Genomic DNA, 21951 nt, shown 5'->3' on the forward strand with positions numbered 1-21951 from the left:
TTTTGGTTTTAAGGGCTATTGGCTTTTTCTGCTTGCTTTTTCTTTTTCTTTATATTTTTTTTCTTCTTTTTTTTTCGCAAGCTTTGTTATTCACTGCTTTTTCTTGCTTCAAGAATCAATTTTATGATTTTTTAGATTATCAAATAACATTTCTCCTTTTTCATTGTTCTTCAAGAGCCAACAATTTTAACATTTATAAACAACAATTTCAAAAGACATGTGCACTGTTCAAGCATTCATTCAGAAAACAAAAAGTATTGTCACCACATCAAAATAATTAAACTAATTTCAAGGATGAATTTGAAATTCATGTACTTCTTGTTCTTTTGTAGTTAAAACACTTTTCATTTAAGAAAGGTGATGGATTCATAGGATTATTCATAGCTTTAAGACATAGACACTAGACACTAATGATCATGTAATGAAGACACAAACATAGACAAACATGAAGCTCAAAAAACCGAAAATAGAAAAATAAATAGACAAGGAGATTAAGGAATGAGTCCACCTTAGTGAGGGTGGCGTCTTCCTCTTGAAGAACCAATGGTGCTTTTGAGCTCCTCTATGTCTCTTCCTTGCCTTTGTTGCTCCTCCTTCATAGCTCTTTGATTTTCTCCAATCTCATGGAGAATGATGGAGTGCTCTTGGTGCTCCATCCTTAGTTGTCCCATGTTGGAACTTAATTTTCCTAGAGAAGTGTTGATTTGCTCCCAATAGTTTTGTGGAGGGAAGTGCATCCCTTGAGGCATCTCAGGGATTTCATGGTGAGGAATTTCCTCATGCTCTTGTTGAGGTCCATGATCTCTTGTTTGCCCCATCCTTTTCTTAGTGATGGGCTTATCTTCATCAATGAGGATGTCTCCCTCTATGTCAATTCCAGCTGAATTGCAGAGGTGCCAAATAAGGTGAGGAAAGGCTAACCTTGCCAAAGTGGAGGACTTGTCAGCGACCTTGTAGAATTCTTGAGGTATAATCTCATGAACTTCCACTTCCTCCCCAATCATGATACTATGGATCATGATGGCCCGGTCTACAGTAACTTCAGACCAGTTGCTAGTAGGAATAATTGAGCGTTGAATGAACTCCAACCATCCTCTAGCTACAGGCTTAAGGTCCGGTCTTCTCAATTGAACCGGTTTGCCTCTTGAGTCAACTTTCCATTGAGCTCCTTCCACACATATGTCCATGAGGACTTGGTCCAACCTTTGATCAAAGTTAACCCTTCTAGTGTAGGGGCGTGCATTTTCTTGCATCATTGGCAAGTTGAACGCCAACCTTACATTTTCCGGACTGAAATCTAAGTATTTCCCCCGAATCATTGTAAGCCAATTCTTTGGATTCGGGTTCATACTTTGATTATGGTTCCTAGTAATCCATGCGTTTTCATAGAACTCTTGAACCATTAAGATCCCGACTTGTTGAATAGGATTAGAGAGAACTTCCCATCCTCATCTTCTAATCTCTTGTCGGATCTCCGGATATTCGCTCTTTTTGAGCTTAAAAGTGACCTCATGGATCACCTTTTTCTTGGCCACAACTTCATAGAAGTGGACTTGATGGACCTTTGAGATGAATTTTTCCATCTCCCATGACTCAGAGGTGGAAGCAATTGCCTTCCCTTTCCTCTTTCTTGAGATTTTTCTGGCCTTAGGTGCCATTAATGGTTATGGAAAAACAAAAAGCAATGAATTTACCACACCAAACTTAAAAGGTTTACTCGTCCCCGAGCAAAAGAAGAAAGGAAGTAGTAGAAGAAGAAGAAAATGGAGGAGATGGAGGGAGAATGTGTATTCGGCCAAGGGGAGAAGTAGTGGTTGTAATTTGTGAAAATGGAGTAGTGTTGAGGGGTTTATATAGGGGTGGGGGGGAGGTTAGTGTTCGGCAATTAGGGTTGGGTTTGGGAAGGAAAAGAATTTGAAATTTGAGGTAGGTGGGGTTTATGGGGAAGAGGTATGGATGTGAGTGGTTAAGGGTATTTGGGGAAGAGTGTTGAAGAGGAGAGAAGAAGAGGTGGGGTAAGTGGGGATCCTGTGGGCTCCACAGATCCTGAGGGGTCAAGGACTTAGCATCCCTGCTCCAATTAGGCGTGCAAAACGCCCTTAGAATGCATGTCTGACGTTAAACGCCAGCTTGCTGCTTGTTTCTGGCGTTTAACGCCAGCTTTTCTCCCATGATTGCCGTTAAACGCCAATTCCATGCTCTGTTCTGGCATTAAACGCCAGTCTGGTGCTTGTTTCTGGCGTTTAACGCCAGCTTGATGCTTCTTTCTGGCGTTAAACGCCAGTTTGATGCTTCTTACTTGCGTTTAAACGGCAGTAAGCTCTTCCTCCAGGGTGAGCTATTTCTAATGCTATTTTTCATTTTGTTTTTGATTTTTCAGTACTTTTTGTGACTTCACATGATCATCAACCTAAAGAAAACATAAAATAGCAATGGAAACTAAATAGATATAATTAAATAACATTGGGTTGCCTCCCAACAAGCGCTTTTTTAATGTCAATAGCTTGACAGTGAGCTCTCATGGAGCCTCACAGATGTTCAGAGCATTGTTGGGACCTCCCAACACCAAACTTAGAGTTTGAATGTGGGGGTTCAACACCAAACTTAGAGTTTGGTTGTGGCCTCCCAACACCAAACTTAGAGTTTGACTGTGGGGGCTTTGGTTGATTATGCAGTGAAAGAAGCTTTTCATGCTTCCTCTCCATGGATACAGAAGGAGAACCTTGAGTCTTAAATACAAGGTAGTCCTCATTCAGTTGAAGGACCAACTCTCCTCTGTCCACATCAATCACAGCTTTTGCTGTGGCTAGGAAGGGTCTTCCAAGGATGATGGATTCATCCTCATCCTTTCCAGTGTCTAAGATTATGAAATCAGCAGGGATGTAAAGGCCTTCAACCTTTACTAACACGTCTTCTACCTGTCCATAAGCCTTTTTCATGGATTTGTCTGCCATCTCTAATGAGAATTTGGTAGCCTGTACCTCAAAGATTCCTAGTTTCTCCATTACAGAGATTGGCATTAAGTTTATGCCTGACCCCAGGTCACACAGAGCCTTCTCAAAGGTCATGGAGCCTATGTTACAGGGAATTAGGAATTTACCAGGATGCTGTTTCTTTTGAGGTAAAGTGTGCTGAACCCAGATATTTAGTTCATTAATGAGCAATGGAGGCTCATCCTCCCAAGTCTCATTACCAAATAGCTTGGCATTCAGCTTCGTGATTGCTCCTAAATACTGGGCAACTTGCCCTTGAACGATGTCTTCATCTTCTTCAGAAGATAAATAGTCATCAGAGCTCATGAATAGTAAAAGAAGGTTCAATGGAATCTCTATGGTCTCTAGCTGAGCCTCAGATTCCTTTGGTTCCTCAAAGGGAAACTCCTTATTGGTCAGTGAACGTCCCAGGAGGTCTTCCTCACTAGGATTCACGTCCTCCTCCTCCTCTCTGGGTTCGGCCACACCAAGTAAGGTTATGGCCTTGCACTCTCTTTTTGGATTCTCTTCTGTATTGCTTGGGAGAGTATTAGGAGGAGTTTCAGTGACTCTTTTACTCAGCTGGCCTAATTGTGCCTCCAAATTTCTGATGAAGGACCTTGTTTCATTCATGAAACTTAGAGTGGCCTTAGATAGATCAGAGACTATATTTGCTAAGCTAGATAGATTCTGCTCAGAATTCTCTGTCTGTTGCTGAGAGGATGATGGAAAAGGCTTGCTATTGCTAAACCTGTTTCTTCCACCATTATTAAAGCCTTGTTGAGGCTTTTGTTGATCCTTCCATGAGAAATTTGGATGATTTCTCCATGAGGGATTATAGGTGTTTCCATAGGGTTCTCCCATGTAATTCACCTCTACTATTGTAGGGTTCTCAGGATCATAAGCTTCTTCTTTAGAAGGTGCTTCTTTAGTACTGTTGGATGCAGCTTGCAATCCATTCAGACTCTGAGAAATCATATTGACTTGCTGATCAATATTTTATTCTGAGCCAATATGGCATTCAGAGTATCAATTTCAAGAACTCCCTTCCTTGGAGGCATCCCATTACTCACAGGATTCCTTTCAGAAGTGTACATGGACTGGTTATTTGCAACCATGTCAATGAGTTCCTGAGCTTCTGCAGGCGTTTTCTTTAGGTGAATGGATCCACCTGCAGAACGGTCCAATGACATCTTAGATAATTCAGATAGACCATCATAGAATATATACAGGATGGTCCATTCTGAAAGCATGTCAGAAGGACACTTTTTGGTCAGTTGCTAGTATCTCTCCCAAGCTTCATAGAGGGATTCATCTTCTTTCTGTTTGAAGGTTTGAACATTGGTGCACGAAATCATGATCGTTCATTCCTTGGTAACGGTGCTGAAAACTTAATACGCACGTTCATAATCTTAGTTCTTTGTCACAACTTCGCACAACTAACCAGCAAGTGCACTGGGTCGTCCAAGTAATAAACCTTACGTGAGTAAGGGTCGATCCCACGGAGATTGTCAGCTTGAAGCAAGCTATGGTCACCTTGTAAATCTCAGTCAGGCGGATTCAAATGGTTATGGAGATTTGATAATTAAAATATAAAATAGGATAGAAATACTTATGTAATTCATTGGTGAGAATTTCAAATAAGCGTATGGAGTTGCTTTTGTTCCTTCTAACCCTCTGCTTTCCTACTGCTTTCATTGAATCCTTCTTACTCCTTTCCATGGCAAGCTGTATGTTGGGCATCATCATTGTCAATGGCTACATCCCGTCCTCTCAGTAAAAATGGTCCAAAATGCGCTGTCACCGCACGGCTAATCATCTGTCGGTTCTCGATCCTGCTGGAATAGGATTCAGTAATCTTTTTGCGTCTGTCACTACGCCCAGCACCCGCGAGTTTGAAGCTCGTCATAGCCATCCCTTCCCAGATCCTACTCGGAATACCACAGATAAGGTTTAGACTTTTCGGATCTCAAGAATGGCCGCCAATAATTCTAGCCTATACCATGAAGACTCTGATCGTAGATCAGAAGGCTAAGAAATATGCATTCAAGCTTGCTTTCATGTAGAACAGAAGTGTTTGTCAGGCACGTGCTCATAGGTGAGAATGGTGATGAGCGTCACATAATCATCACATTCATCATGTTCTTGTGTGTGAATTAATACCTTAGAGAAGAAATAGGCTTGAGTTGAATAGAAAAACAATAGTACTTTGCATTAATTCATGAGGTACAACAGAGTTCCACACCTTAATCTATGGTGTGTAGAAACTCTACCGTTGAAAATACATAAGAACAAGGTCCAGGCATGGCCGAATGGCCAGCCCCCTAAACGTGATCAAGAGATCAAAAGTGATACAAGGATAGTCTCCAAAATGATCAAAAGATCGCCAGATGTAAAAACAATAGTAAAAAGTTCTATTTATACTAAACTAGTTACTAGGGTTTACAGAGATAAGTAAATGATGTAGAAATCCACTTCTGGGCCCACTTGGTGTGTGCTTGGGCTGAGCATTGAGCTTTCATGTGTAGAGACTCTTTTTGGAGTTAAACGCCAGTTTGTAACCTGTTTCTGGCGTTTAACTCCAAAATAGGGCAGAAAGCTGGCGTTGAACGCCAGTTTGCATTGTCTAAACTCGGGCAAAGTATGGACTATTATATATTGCTGGAAATCTTGGATGTCTACTTTCCAACGCAATTGAGAGCGAGCCATTTGGACTCTTGTAGCTCCAGAAAATCTACTTTGAATGCAGGGAGGTTAGAATCCAACAGCATCTGCAGTCCTTCTTCAGCCTCTGAATCTGATTTTTGCTCAACTTCCTCAATTTCAGCCAAAAATTATCTGAAATCAGAGAAAAACACACAAACTCATAGTAAAGTCCAAAAATGTGATTTTAATTTAAAAACTAATAAAAATATACTAAAAACTAACTAAATCATACTAAAAACTATGTAAAAACAATGCCAAAAAGCATATAAATTATCCACTCATCACAACACCAAACTTAAATTGTTGCTTGTCCCCAAGCAACTGAAAATCAAATAAGATAAAAAGAAGAGAATATAATATAAATTTCAAATATCAATCAAACTTAGCTCCAATTAGATGAGCGGGACTAGTAGCTTTTTGCCTCTGAAGAGTTTTGGCATCTCACTTTATCCCTTGAAGTTCAGAATGATTGGTATTTATAGGAACTCAGAATTCAGATAGTGTTATTGATTCTCCTAGTTCAGTATGTTGATTCTTGAACACAGCTACTTTATGAGTCTTGGCCGTGGCCCTAAGCACTTTGTTTTCCAGTATTACCCCCGGATACATAAATGCCACAGACACATAACTGGGTGGACCTTTTCAGATTGTGACTCAGCTTTGCTAGAGTCTCCAATTAGAGGTGTCCAGGGTTCTTAAGCACACTCTTTTTTTTGCTTTGGACCTCGACTTTAACCGCTCAGTCTCAAGTTTTCACTTGACACCTTCACGCCACAAGCACATGGTTAGGGACAGCTTGGTTTAGCCGCTTAGGCCAGAATTTTATTCCTTGTGGGCCCTCCTATCCACTGATGCTCAAAGCCTTGGATCCTTTTTATTACCCTTGCCTTTTGGTTTTAAGGGCTATTGGCTTTTTGCTCTTGCCTTTTGGTTTAAAGAGCTATTGGCTTTTTCTGCTTGCTTTTTCTTTTCTCTTTTTTTTTTGCAAGCTTTTGTATTCACTGCTTTTTCTTGCTTCAAGAATCAATTTTATAATTTTTCAGATTATCAATAACATTTCTCCTTTTCATCATTCTTTCAAGAGCCAACATATTTAACATTCATAAACAACAATATCAAAAGACATATGCACTGTTCAAGCATTCATTCAGAAAACAAAATGTATTGTCACCACATCAAAATAATTAAACTAATTTCAAGGATGTATTCAAAATTCATGTACTTATTGTTCTTTTGTAATAAAAGCATTTTTTATTTAAGAAAGGTGATGGATTCATAGGACATTCATAGCTTTAAGACATAGACACTTAAATACTAATGATCATGTAATAAGACACAAACATAAACATAAAGCATAGTAAACGAAAAACAGAAAAAAATAAATAGACAAAGAGATTAAGGAACGGGTCCACCTTAGTGAGGGTGGCGTCTTCCTCTTCTTGAAGAACCAATGGTGCTCTTGAGCTCCTTTATGTCTCTTCCTTGTCTTTGTTGCTCCCCCCTCATAGCTCTTTGGTCTTCTCTAATCTCATGGAGAATGATGGAGTGCTCTTGGTGTTCCATCCTTAGTTGTCCCATGTTGGAACTTAATTCTCCTAGGGAGGTGTTGATTTGCTCCCAATAGTTCTGTGGAAGGAAGTGCATCCCTTGAGGCATCTCAGGGATTTCATGGTGATGAATTTCCTCATGCTCTTGTTGAGGTCCATGATCTCTTGTTTGCTCCATATTTTTCTTAGTGATGGGCTTGTCCTCTTCAATGAGGATGTCTCCCTCTATGTCAATTCCAACCGAATTACAGAGGTGGCAAATGAGGTGAAGAAAGGCTAACCTTGCCAAAGTAGAGGACTTGTCAGCCACCTTGTAGAGTTCTTGAGGTATAATCTCATGAACTTCCACTTTCTCCCCAATCATGATACTATGGATCATGATGGCCTGGTCTACAGTAACTTCAGACCGGTTGCTAGTAGGAATAATTGAGCATTGGATGAACTCCAACCATCCTCTAGCTACAGGCTTAAGGTCCGGTCTTCTCAATTGAATCGGCTTGCCTCTTGAGTCAACTTTCCATTGAGCTCCTTCCACACATATGTCCATGAGGACTTGGTCCAACTTTTGATCAAAGTTGACCCTTCTAGTGTAGGGCGTGCGTTTTCTTGCATCATTGGCAAGTTGAACGCCAACCTTACATTTTCCGGACTGAAATCTAAGTATTTCTCCCGAACCATTGTAAGCCAATTCTTTGGATTCGGGTTCCTACTTTGATCATGGTTCCTAGTGATCCATGCGTTTGCATATAACTCTTGAACCATTAAGATCCCGACTTGTTGAATAGGATTAGAGAGAACTTCCCATCCTCTTCTTCTAATCTCTTGTCGGATCTCCGGATATTCGCTCTTTTTTAGCTTAAAAGGGACCTCAGGGATCACCTTTTTCTTGGCCACAACTTCATAGAAGTGGTCTTGATGGACCTTTGAGATGAATCTCTCCATCTCCCATGACTCAGAAGTGGAAGCAATTGCCTTCCCTTTCCTCTTTCTTGAGGTTTCTCTGGCCTTAGGTGCCATTGATGGTTATGGAAAAACAAAAAGCAATGCTTTTACCACATCAAACTTAAAAAGTTTGCTCATCCTCGAGCAAAAGAAGAAAGAAAGTAGTAGAAGAAGAAAAAATGGAGGAGATGGAGGGAGATAGTGTATTCGGCTAAGGGGGAGAAGTGGTGGTTGTAATGTGTGAAAATGGAGTAGTGTTGAGGGGTTTATATAGGGGTGGGGTGGAGGGTAGGTTTCGGCCATTAAGGTTGGGTTTGGGAGGGAAAAGAATTTAAATTTTGGAGGTAGGTGGGGTTTATGGGAAAGAGTGGATGGATGTGAGTGGTTAAGGGTATTTAGGGAAGAGGTATGGAGGTGATTGGTAAAGGGTATTTGGGAAAGAGAGTTATGAAAAGGTGTGAAGAGGAGAAAAGAAGAGGTGGGGTAGGTGGGGATCCTGTGGGGTCCACAGATCCATAGGGGTCAAGGATTTAACATCCCTGCTCCAAGTAGGCATGCAAAATGCCCTTAGAATGCATGTCTGGCATTAAACGCCAGCTTGCTGCTTGTTTCTGGCATTTAACACCAATTCCATGCTCTGTTCTAGCGTTAAGCGCCAGTTTGGTGCTTGTTTCTGGCATTTAACGCCAGCTTGATGCTTCTTTCTGGCGTTAAACGCCAGTTTGATACTTCTTACTGGCGTTTAAACGCCAGTAAGCTCTTCCTCCAGGGTGAGCTATTTTTAATGTTGTTTTTCATTTTGTTTTTGATTTTTCAGTAGTTTTTGTGACTCCACATGATCATCAACCTAAAAAGAACATAAAATAACAATAGAAAATAAATAGATATAAGCAAATAACATTTGGTTGCCTCCCAACAAGTGCTTCTTTAAAGTCAATAGCTTGACAGTGAGCTCTCATGGAGCCTTACAGATGTTCAGAGCATTGTTGGGACCTCCCAACACCAAACTTAGAGTTTGGTTGTGGCCTTCGAACACCAAACTTAGAGTTTGACTGTGGGGCCTATGGTTGACTCTGCAGTGAGAGAAGCTTTTCTTGCTTCCTCTCCATGGTTACAGAGGGAGATCCTTGAGTTTTAAACACAAGGTTGTCCTCATTCAGTTGAAGGACCAATTCTCCTCTGTCCACATCAATCACAACTTTTACTGTGGCTAGGAAGGGTCTTCCAAGGATGATAGATTCATCCTCATCCTTCCCAGTGTCTAGGATTATGAAATCAGTAGGGATGTAAAGTCCTTGAACCTTTACTAACAAGTCCTCTACTAATCCATAAGCCTGTTTCATTGATTTGTCTGCCATCTCTAGTGAGATTCTTGCAGCTTGTACCTCAAAGATTCCAAGTTTCTCCATTACAGAGAGTGGCATGAGGTTTATCCCTGACCCAAGGTCACACAGAGCCTTCTCAAAGGTCATGGTGCCTATGGTACAAGGTATGAAGAACTTTCCGGGATCCGGTTTCTTCTGAGGCAATGTCTGCCTTATCAATGCACTAAGTTCATTGGAGAACAAGGGGGGTTCATCCTCCCAAGTATCATTACCAAATAAACTGGCATTCAACTTTATGATGGCTCCTAGATATTTAGCAACCTGCTCTTCACTGATGTCTTCATCCTTTTCAGAGGAAGAATAGTCATCAGAGCTCATTAATGGTAAAAGGGAGTTCAATGGAATCTCTATGGTCTCTAGGTGAGCCTCAAATTCCTTTGGTTCCTCAAAGGGAAACTCCTTATTGGTCAGTGAACGTCCCAAGAGGTCTTCCTCACTAGGATTCACGTCCTTCTCCTCCTCTCTGGGTTCGGCCACACCAAGTAAGGTAATGGCCTTGCACTCTCTTTTTGGATTCTCTTCTGTATTGCTTGGGAGAGTACTAGGAGTTTTAGTGACTCTTTTACTCAGCTGGCCCACTTGTGCCTCCAAATTTCTAATGGAGGACCTTGTTTCATTCATGAAACTTAGAGTGGCATTAGATAGATCAGAGACTATATTTGCTAAACTAGATGGACTCTGCTCAGAATTCTCTGTCTGTTGCTGAGTGGATGATGGAAAAGGCTTGATATTGCTAAACCTGTTTCTTCCACCATTATTAAAGCCTTGTTGAGGCTTTTGTTTATCCTTCCATGAGAAATTTGGATGATTTCTCCATGAGGGAGTATAGGTGTTTCTATAGGGTTCACCCATGTAATTCACCTCTGCTATTACAGGGTTCTCAGGATCATAAGCTTCTTCTTCAGAAGATGCCTCTTTAGTACTGTTGAATGCAGCTTGCAATCCATTCAGACTCTGAGAAATCATATTGACTTGGTGGGTCAATATTTTATTCTGAGCCAATATGGCATTCAGAGTATCAATTTCAAGAACTCCCTTCCTCTGAAGCGTCCCATTACTTACAGGATTCCTTTCAGAAGTGTACATGAACTGGTTATTTGCAACCATATCAATGAGTTCCTGAGCTTCTGTAGGCATTTTCTTTAGGTGAATGGATCCACCTGCAGAATGGTCCAATGACATCTTTGATAATTCAGACAGACCATCATAGAATATATTCAGGATGGTCCATTCTGAAAGCATGTCAGAAGGACACTTTTTGGTCAGTTGCTTGTATCTCTCCCAAGCTTCATAAAGGGATTCACCTTCTTTCTGTTTGAAGGTTTGAACATCCACTCTAAGCTTGCTAAGCTTTTGAGGGGGAAAGAACTTGGCTAAGAAAGCCGTGACCAGCTTATCCCAAGAGTTCAGGCTATCTTTAGGTTGAGAGTCCAACCATATTCTAGCTCTGTCTCTTACAGCAAACGGGAAAAGCATAAGCCTGTAGACCTCGGGATCAGCCCCATTGGTCTTAACAGTATCACAGATTTGCAAGAATTCAGTTTAGAACTGAAAAGGATCTTCTGATGGAAGTCCATGAAACTTGCAATTCTGTTGCATCAGAGAAACTAATTGAGGCTTTAGCTCAAAATTGTTTGCTCCAATGGCAGGAATTGAGATGCTTCTTCCATGTAAGTTGGAATTTGGTGCAGTAAAGTCACCAAGCATCTTCCTTGTATTGTTGTTGGGTTCGGCCATGTCTCCTTCTTTTTTGAAAATTTCTTTCAGATTTTCTCCAGAGAGTTGTGCTTTAGCTTCCCTTAGCTTCCTCTTCAGAGTCCTTTCAGGTTCAGAATCAGCTTCAACAAGAATGTTCTTATCCTTGTTCCTGCTCATATAAAAAAGAAGAGAACAGAAAAGAAAATATGGAATCCTCTATGTCACAGTATAGAGATTCCTTATATGAGTATAAGAAGAGAAGAATGGAAGAAAGAAAAGATAAGAATTCGAACATAGAGGAGAAGAGTTGGTTCAAATTTTTGAGTAGAAGAGAAGTGTTAGTAGATAAATAAAGAGAAGGAGATGAGAGAGGGGAAAATTCGAAAATTAAAAATAAAATAAAAAAATATTTTTTTTGTTTTTATGTTGACTATTAATTAGAATTCGAAATTTAAGATGGGAAATAAAATTAAATTAAAATTTAAGACAATTAGTTAATTAAAACAAATTTTGAAAAAGGGGTTAGTAATTTTCGAAAATAAGAGAGAGAAAAGTAGTTATGTAGTTTTAAAAAAGATATGATTGAAATAGTAAACTTTTAAAATCAAACAAAAAGTTAAGTGGTTAATTGAAAAAGATTTGAAAATCAAATTTTGAAAAGATAAGAAGTTAGAAAAGATTTTGAAATTAAGTTTTGAAAAAGATATGATTGAAAGGTATGATTGAAAATTTAATTTGAAAAAGATTTAAAAAGGAAATTAAAAAGATTTGATTTTGAAAATTAAAGTTGATTACTTGACTAACAAGAAATAAAAAGATATGATTTTAAAATTTAAAGATTGAACCTTTCTTAATAGGCAAGTAAAAATTTTTGAATTAATCACATTAATTGTTAGTAAAGATTTTGAAATTATAAAATAAAATAAGAAAAAGATTTTGAAAATCAATTCAAAATTTTCGAAAATATGAAAGAAAAAATGAAAAAGATTTGATTTTTGAAAAAGATTTGAAAAAGATAGAATTTTTAAATTGAAGATTTGATTTGACTCATAAGAAACAATTAAATTTAAAAACTTTTTGACTAAATCAAACCAAATTTTGAAATTTATGAGAAGAATAAGGGAAAGATATTTTTTTATTTTTGAATTTTTAATGAGGAGAGAGAAAAACACAAAATTGACACAAAACATAGAAATTATGAATCAAAACAACTAATGCATGCAAGAACACTTTGAATGTCAAGATGAACACCAAGAACTTATTTTTGAAAATTTTTAAGAAAAGAAAAACATGCAAGACACCAAACTTAGAAATTTTCAATGTTTAGACATTAACAAATTGAAAATGCATATGAAAAATAAGAAAAGACACAAAACATAAAAATGCAAAGATCAAACAAAGGAGATCATCAAGAACAACTTGAAGATCATGAAGAACATATGATGAATTTTCGAAAATTAAAGAAAATTATAAAAACATGCAATTGACACCAAACTTAAGAATTGACACTATACTCAAACAAGAAACATCAAATTATTTTTGGTTTTTCATGATTTTATTAAAATTTTTGGTATTTTTTCGAAAATTATATGGGAAAAGAAAAATAAGGATTTCAAAATTTCTAATGAGAATTCCAGGAATCATGCAATATTAGTCTAAAGCTCCAGTCCAAGAATTAGACATGGCTTACTAGCCAGCAAAGCTTTCAGTGAAAGCTCCGGTCCAAAACACTAGACATGGCCAATGGCCAGCCAAGCTTCAGCATACATAGTTCAAGCATATGAAGAGGAAGCCTCAGTCCAAAAAAATTTAGACATGGCTTTACAGCCAGCCAGGCTTCAACATGTTATCTTGAAACTCTAGAATTCATTCTTAAAAATTTTGAAAAACATAAAATAATTTATTTTATACATTTTTTTTTGAAATTTTTTTTTCGAAAATAAAAATAAAAATGATAAAAACAAAAAATCTTAAAATTAAAATAAAATTCACCTAATCTGAGTAACAAGATGAACCATCAGTTGTCCAAACTCGAACAATCCCCGGCAACGGCGCCAAAAACTTGGTGAACGAAATCGTGATCATTCATTCCTTGGTAATGGCGCTGAAAACTTAATACGCACGTTCATAATCTTAGTTCTTTGTCACAACTTCGCACAACTAACCAGCAAGTGCACTGGGTCGTCCAAGTAATAAACCTTACGTGAGTAAGGGTCGATCCCACGGAGATTGTCGGCTTGAAGCAAGCTATGGTCACCTTGTAAATCTCAGTCAGGTGGATTCAAATGGTTATGGAGATTTGATAATTAAAATATAATTAAAATATAAAATAGGATAGAAATACTTATGTAATTCATTGGTGAGAATTTCAGATAAGCGTATGGAGTTGCTTTTGTTCCTTCTGACCCTCTGCTTTCCTACTGATTTCATCCAATCCTTCTTACTCCTTTCCATGGCAAGCTGTATGTTGGGCATCACCGTTGTCAATGGCTACATCCCGTCCTCTCAATGAAAATGGTCCAAAATGCGCTGTCACCGCACGCTTAATCATCTGTCGGTTCTCGATCCTGCTGGAATAGGATTCAGTAATCCTTTTGCGTCTGTCACTACACCCAGCACTCGCGAGTTTGAAGCTCGTCACAGCCATTCCTTCCCAGATCCTACTCGGAATACCACAGACAAGGTTTAGACTTTCCGGATCTCAAGAATGGCCGCCAATAATTTTAGCCTATACCATGAAGACTCTGATCGTAGATCAGAAGGCTAAGAGATATGCATTCAAGCTTGCTTTCATGTAGAATGGAAGTGTTTGTCAGGCACGTGTTCATAGGTGAGAATGGTGATGAACGTCCCATAATCATCACATTCATCATGTTCTTATGTGCGAATGAATACCTTAGAGAAGAAATAGGCTTGAGTTGAATAGAAAAATAATAGTACTTTGCATTAATTCATGAGGTACAGCAGAGCTCCACACCTTAATCTATGGTGTGTAGAAACTCTACCGTTGAAAATACATAAGAACAAGGTCCAGGAATGGCCGAATGGCCAGCCCCCTAAACGTGATCAAGAGATCAAAAGTGATACAAGGATAGTCTCCAAAATAATCAAAAGATCCCCAGATGTAAAAACAATAGTAAAAAGTTCTATTTATACTAAACTAGTTACTAGGGTTTACAGAGATAAGTAAATGATGTAGAAATCCACTTTCGGGCCCACTTGGTGTGTGCTTGGGCTGAGCATTGAGCTTTCATGTGTAGAGACTCTTTTTGGAGTTAAACGCCAATTTGTAACCTGTTTCTGGCGTTTAACTCTGCTTTGCAACCTGTTTCTGGCGTTTAACTCCAGAATAGGGCAGAAAGCTGGCGTTGAACGCCAGTTTGCGTCATTTAAACTCGGGCAAAGTATGGACTATTATATATTTCTGGAAAGCCCTGGATGTCTACTTTCTAACGCAATTGAGAGTGCGCCATTTGGACTCTTATAGCTCTAGAAAATCTACTTTGAATGCAGAAAGGTCAAAATCCAACAGCATCTGTAGTCCTTTTTCAGCTCTGAATCTGATTTTTGTTCAAGTCCCTCAATTTCAGCCAGAAATTACCTGAAATCACAAAAAAACACACAAACTCATAGTAAAGTCCAGAAATGTGATTTTTATTTAAAAACTAATAAAAATATACTAAAAACTAACTAAATCATACTAAAAACTATGTAAAAATAATGGCAAAAAGCGTATCCTTTCATCAAACATCCACTCTAAGCTTGCTAAGCTTTTGAGGAGGAAAGAACTTGGCTAAGAAAGCTGTGACCAGCTTATCCCAATAGTTCAGGCTATCTTTAGGTTGAGAGTCCAACCATATTCTAGCTCTGTCTCTTACAGCAAACAGGAAAAGCATAAGCCTGTAGACCTCGGGATCAACCCCATTGGTCTTAACAGTATCACAGATCTGCAAGAATTCAGTTAAGAACTGAAAAGGATCTTCTGATGGAAGTCCATGAAACTTGCAATTCTGTTGCATCAGAGAAACTAATTGAGGCTTTAGCTCAAAATTGTTTGCTCCAATGGCAGGGATTGAGATGCTTCTTCCATGTAAGTTGGAATTTGGTGCAGTAAAGTCACCAAGCATCTTCCTTGCATCTCCACCATTGTTATTATTTTCGGCCATGTCTCCTTCTTTTTCGAAAATTTCTGTCAGATTTTCTCCAGAGAGTTGTGCTTTAGCTTCCCTTAGCTTCCTCTTCAGAGTCCTTTCAGGTTCAGGATCTGCTTCAACAAGAATGTTCTTATCCTTGTTCTTGTTAATATAAAAAAGAAGAGAACAGAAAAGAAAATATAGAATCCTCTATGTCAGAGTATAGAGATTCCTTATATGAGTATAAGAAGAGGAGAATAGAAGAAGGAAAAGATAAGAATTCGAACACATAGGAGAAAAGTGGGTTCGAATTTTTGAGTGAAAGAGGGGTGTTAGTAGATAAATAAATAAATAGAAGGGGATGAGAGGGAGAAGAATTCGAAAATTAAATAAAATAAAATAAAAATATTTTTGTTTTTATTTTAAATATTAGTTATAAATCGAAAATACGAAAAGGAATAAAATTAAAATTAAAATTTAAAATAATTAGTTAATGAAAAGAAATTTTGAAAAAGAGGTTAGTGATTTTCGAAAATTAGAGAGAGAAAATTAGTTAGGTAGTTTTGAAAAAGATAAGAATCAAACAAAAAGATAAGATTAATTGAAAAATATTTGAAAATCAATTTTGAAAAGATGAGAAGTTAGAAAAGATTTTGAAATTGATTTTGAAAAAGATGTGATTGAAATTAAAAAAGATTTGAAAAAGAAATTTAAAAAGATTTGATTTTGAAAAATTAAAGTTGATTACTTGACTAACAAGAAACAAAAAGATATGATTTTAAAATTTAAAGATTGAACCTTTCTTACTAGGCAAGTAACAAACTTAAAATTTTTGAATCAATCACATTAATTGTTAGCATTAATTTCGAAAATATGAAATAGAATAAAAAAAAGATTTTTGAAAATCAATTTGAAATTTTCGAAAATATGAAAGAAAAAATGAAAAAGATTTGATTTTTGAAAAAGATTTGAAAAAGATAGAATTTTTAAATTGAAAACTTGATTTGACTCATAAGAAACAACTAGATTTTAAAAAATTTTGAAAAAGTCAACTCAAATATTCGAATTTTATGAGAAGAATAAGGAAAAGATATTTTTTATTTTTAAATTTTTAATGAAGAAAGAGAAAAACAACAAAAAGACTCAAAACATAAAAATTATGAATCAAAACACACAATGCATGCAAGAACACTTTGAATGTCAAGATGAACACCAAGAACACTTTGAAGATCAAGATGAACATCAAGAACTTATTTTTTTGAAAATTTTTAAGAAAAGAAACACATGCAAGACACCAAACTTAGAAATTTTCAATGTTTAGACACTAACAAATTGAAAATGCATATGAAAAACAAGAAAAGACACAAAACAAAAAAATGCAAAGATCAAACAAAAAAAATCATCAAGAACAACTTGAAGATTATGAAGAACATATGCATGAATTTTTGAAAAATGCAAGAAAGTTTTAAAAATATGCAATTGACACCAAACTTACAATTTGACACAAGACTCAAACAAGAAACACAAAATTATTTTTGGTTTTATGCTTTTATTAAAAAAAAATTTTTGGTATTTTTCGAAAATTAATTTGAAAAAGGAAAATAAGGATTTCGAAATTTTTAATAGGAATTCCAAGAATCCTGCAATGTTAGTCTAAAGCTTCGGTCCAGGAATTAGACATGGCTTACTAGCCAGCCAAGCTTTCAGTGAAAGCTTCGGTCCAAAATACTAGACATGGCCAATGGCCAGCCAAGCTTCAGCAGAACGTTACATTCAACAGCTAATTTGCTGAGAAAGACAAAGAAGCTCTTCTCAAGATAGTTGAAACCTCGGTCCAAAAGATTAGACATGGCTTAACAGCCAACCAGGATTCAACATATCACAATGAAACCCTAGAATTCATTCTTAAAAATTCTGAAGTCATAGAATAATTTATTTTTTTGAAAATTTTTTCGAAAATAAAAATAATAAAAACACAAAGCTTAAAATCAAAATAAAATTACCTAATCTGAGCAACAAGATGAACCGTCAGTTGTCCAAACTCGAACAATCCCTGGCAACGGTGCCAAAAACTTGGTGCACGAAATCGTGATTGTTCATTCCTTGGTAGCGGCGCTGAAAACTTAATACGCACGTTCATAATCTTAGTTTTTCTTCACAACTTCGCACAACTAACCAGCAAGTGCACTGGGTCGTCCAAGTAATAAACCTTACGTGAGTAAGGGTCGATCCCACGGAGATTGTCGGCATGAAGCAAGCTATGGTCACCTTGTAAATCTCAGTCAGGCGGATTCAAATGGTTATAGAGTTTTAATAATTAAAAGATAAATAAAACGTAAAATAAAGATAAAGATACTTATGTAATTCATTGGTCAGAAATTCAGATAAGCATATGGAGATGCTTTATTCCTTCTGAATCTCTGCTTTCCTACTGCCTTCATCCAATCCTTCATACTCCTTTCTATGGCAAGCTGTATGTTGGGCATCACCGTTGTCAATGGCTACATCCCGTACTCTCAGTGAAAATGGTCCAAATGTACTGTCACCGCACGGCTAATCATCTGTCGGTTCTCGATCATGCTGGAATAGGATCCAATAATCCTTTTGCGTCTGTCACTACGCCCAGCACTCGCGAGTTTGAAGCTCGTCACAGTCATCCCTTCCCAGATCCTACTCGGAATACCACAGACAAGGTTTAGACTTTCCAGATCTCAGGAATGGCCGCCAATAATTCTAGCTTATACCACGAAGACTCCGATCGTTCGGAATGGAGGCCAAGAGATAAACGCTCAATCTAAGGTAGAACGGAAGTGGTTGTCAGGCACGCGTTCATAGGTTGAGAATAGTGATGAGTGTCACGGATCATCATATTCATTATGTTGAAGTGCAAGCGGATATCTTAGAATAGGAATAAGCTTGAATTGAATAAGAAAACAATAGTACTTTACATTAATTCATGAGGAACAGCAGAGCTCCACACCTTAATCTATGGTGTGTAGAAACTCCACCGTTGAAAATACATAAGTGATAATAGTGTTCATTGGCTTCGGCCCCAAAGGGGAACCAGAATAACCAAGACCCTAAAGGTGGTCAAAAAACTCTAAAGGTCGTCTAAAGATCCTGAATACAATAGTAAAAAGTCCTATTTATACCAAACTAGTTACTAGGGTTTACAAAAATGAGTAAATGATGCAGAAATCCACTTCTGGGCCCACTTGGTGTGTGCTTGGGCTGAGCATTGAAGCTTTCACATGTAGAGGTCTTCCTTGGAGTTGAACGCCAGTTTGTAACTTGTTTCTGGCGTTTAACTCTGCTTTGCAACTTGTTTCTGGCGTTTAACGCCAGAATAGGATCAAAAGCTGGCGTTAAACGCCAGTTTGTGTCATCTAAAATTGGACAAAGTATGGACTATTATATATTGCTGGAAAGCCTTGGATGTCGAATTTCCAACGCAATTGAGAGTGCGCCATTTGGGTTTCTACAGCTCCAGAAAATCTACTTTGAGTGCAGGGAGGTCAGAATCCAACAGCATCTGTAGTCCTTCTTCAGCCTCTGAATCAGCTTTTTGCTCAAGTCCTTCAATTTCAGTCAGAAAAAACCTGAAATCACAAAAAAAAAACACAAACTCTTAGTAAAGTCTAGAAATGTGATTTTTAATTAAAAACTAATAAAAATATACTAAAAACTAATCAAATCATACTAAAAGCTATGTAAAAATAATGCCAAAAAGCGTATAAATTATCCGCTCATCACTCATACAAAGTGTTAGCAATTATTCTGTATTGTGGTATGAACCTTCTTGTTTGTTCGCATATTCATTCATGTTGTTTGCAAGTAGCAAAGACAGTGGCATTTTTATTATTATTGGCTAATTGTATTTAAGTAATTATACAGTTAGAATTGAGGAAATAGTGGACGATGAAATGCCTAAAAATGAAGAAGATTCAGCTCAGAAATTGAAGAAAAAGAAATAGGAAGCTCAGATGAAAGAAGAAGATAACAATAGTTCTCAGCTTCCAATAGTTATTAGGGGTTAGACTGACCATCCTGTTCTGGAAAGTGAAAAGATGATATGAAAGTGAAGATGAGGTTGGTTTTTATTTCTACTACTGAAAAAGGTAAATCTGAAGTTAAAGGAAATGAAGCACATAAGACAGCTGAGGAATTATGATTATATTACATGTTATTAGTTATAAGTTATGAGCCTGATAAATTGTTTTAAAACCACTTTAGTTGCGCTATTTGCATTTATAATCATGATTTTTTGTAACCATACTTTTCTTTACTAGACATAAGTTCCTTTTATTCAAAATCATCCAAGAGATTCTCATCTTGGAAACTGCATCATTAAGAAAATCACACTATTTTAGCTGATTCTTAGGCATAATTAGAGGCTTTCTTATTTCATGTGATAGTACTCATTAGAATGAGTTTACTCCCAAGGTAGTCCTGTGATGTCATATCTTTGAAAATGTTCCTTATAGATTTTCATTTCTATAAATTCGTAATTCTAAAGTAGTGAAGCCACTTTGAACAGTTCATGTGAGCTGGAAGACATGTGATATGTAACCCATCTTATGGCTAATGTTCAATGGTAGATCTTGGTGATAATAGATAGTAGAAGAATATACCTTCATTATTCAAATAATATGAACAACTTTGTAATTTTATTGAGGATATCACTATTTGAACTTAATTAGATGTTTTCTTTGTAGTACAGTTTATTTCCAATTGAATTTTACCTTTATACATAAATCCACTTTTCATCTGTAGCATAATGTTATTTTGGATATTGTTCCATCCAAGTCCAAAAAAGCTAATGATGAAACAATGGCTTGATAGTTATTGATAAGACTCCAGAAATACTACTCTTGGAATCATACTTGTTGATTGGTGGTGGCTGTTTCTTTGTCACCATTCTACACAAGTCATTGAATGGTAAAATTAAAACATTAATTTGTATGCCTTTGTACCTTGCTGCCTGCTTTCCATGTCTCCATATTTTATTTGCATTAAGAGATTGACCTTGTAAGAATTGTTGTTAACTAGTCAGGCCTAAGTTAAGCTTCATTAAGGTTCATTTTTGGATCTTGGAATGGCAGGTAAAGTGAGTCCTCCTTTTTATTTTAAATGAGTAATGGAACAACGTTTGGGTTACATTGTAATTAATTGTCTCCATTTTTCTGCTGCTAATGTTAGCATTTTTATGTATTTTGGGGGGGGGGGTTGATGGAGCACATTTACTAAGAAATCATACAATATGATTTTTGTTTTTTATTGGGACTAAACCCTCATGATACCCAACAACTGATTTTTATAGCATATAATACCTTGTAAATTGAGTTTTCATTTTCATTTGATGTCCTTACTTTCTGTAAATTGGAATTCAACAGGATAACAACTTGCTCAGTATTGTTTTCAATGTTTGAGCATTTAGGATGCTAAATTTTCTCACTTGTGTATTTCCCTCTTCACATTATATATTATGGTGCTAACTATTTGGATGTGTGGTATTTGTTAGCAGGGAGCTTGTTGAGAAGAAAAAGAAAAACAAACAGAAGAACAAGGCTAAAGAGTCCAATGGAGAAGAAGCAACTCCAAGTCAAATTGATAAACCTATTAAAAATAAGAAGTTGCTCTAAGGCTACTTACTGGCTCGTGCTATTTTCAACTCATCTTGTTTTCTTCTATGACCCACTAAAAAATAATGGTCCTCTTCTACCTCCAGCAATAGCATTAGCCCCAACATTATGGCCCCAATTCCACCTTTGTTGGGTCTGCCCTAAGAAGCACAAGCTGGGGAGATTAAAGCAAAATATAGGAAGATAATCACGCAAAATTACAAAATTTGAAGTATGAGAGTCATTAGGAATTAAATTATTAGTTTTGTTATGGAATTGTAATTTTTTAGTTATAATTATAGCATGTAAATAATTCATGTAAATTAATAAAAAAATTAATTCTTTTTATACTTTCTTATTTTTTTTCTTTTTTTATTTGACAAAGGAATAGGCCACACTTTGAATACTTGGCAAAAGCCTCTAGCTAGCAAGCCAAGCTTCAAAAGCATGGCTAGTGTCTCTTATCGGCACCCTTTCGAAGCCTAGCCAAAACCAACCCAATAGGCACGCTTGAAAACCGTAGCCATATCTTTCACTATTGGCACGCTTTAAAAGCGTAGCCATATCTTCACTATTAGCACGCTTTTAATGCGTGGCTACAAGGTATACATATGGCCACGCTTTTAACAGTGGCAATGTATAAAAGCGTGGCAAAAAATAAAGCATGGCGATAGGTCACCAAAAGCGTGGCAATATAGCAACTGGCACGCTTGCAGATGTGATCCTTTCAAAAGCGTGGCCAAAATCTATCACTTTTCTTTTTCCAACTTTTGGTCATGCTTTAAAAACGTAGCAAAATTGATGTATTCTTGTAGTGACAAGTAATTGGGCTTTGTGTGATGAGGTCGGACATAGTGGTAAAGGTGTTTGAGATGGCCTCCCACCTACAATGAATATCGATGTCTAAGTCAGCAAATTTTTAAGAAGATTATGTATAGAATGGATTG

General features: G+C 37.1%; 1 non-coding gene across 1 annotated transcript; it reads left to right on the plus strand.

Moving 5' to 3' along the window:
- The first annotated feature begins 10788 nt into the window (after positions 1-10788).
- LOC112768896 (small nucleolar RNA R71) lies at positions 10789-10896 on the plus strand. Its single transcript, XR_003186273.1, has one exon. It is a non-coding gene; the product is annotated as a small nucleolar RNA R71 (small nucleolar RNA).
- The last annotated feature ends 11055 nt before the right edge of the window (positions 10897-21951 follow it).

Source organism: Arachis hypogaea, chromosome 17, assembly GCF_003086295.3.
Source record: "Arachis hypogaea cultivar Tifrunner chromosome 17, arahy.Tifrunner.gnm2.J5K5, whole genome shotgun sequence".
Taxonomy (NCBI): domain Eukaryota; kingdom Viridiplantae; phylum Streptophyta; class Magnoliopsida; order Fabales; family Fabaceae; genus Arachis; species Arachis hypogaea.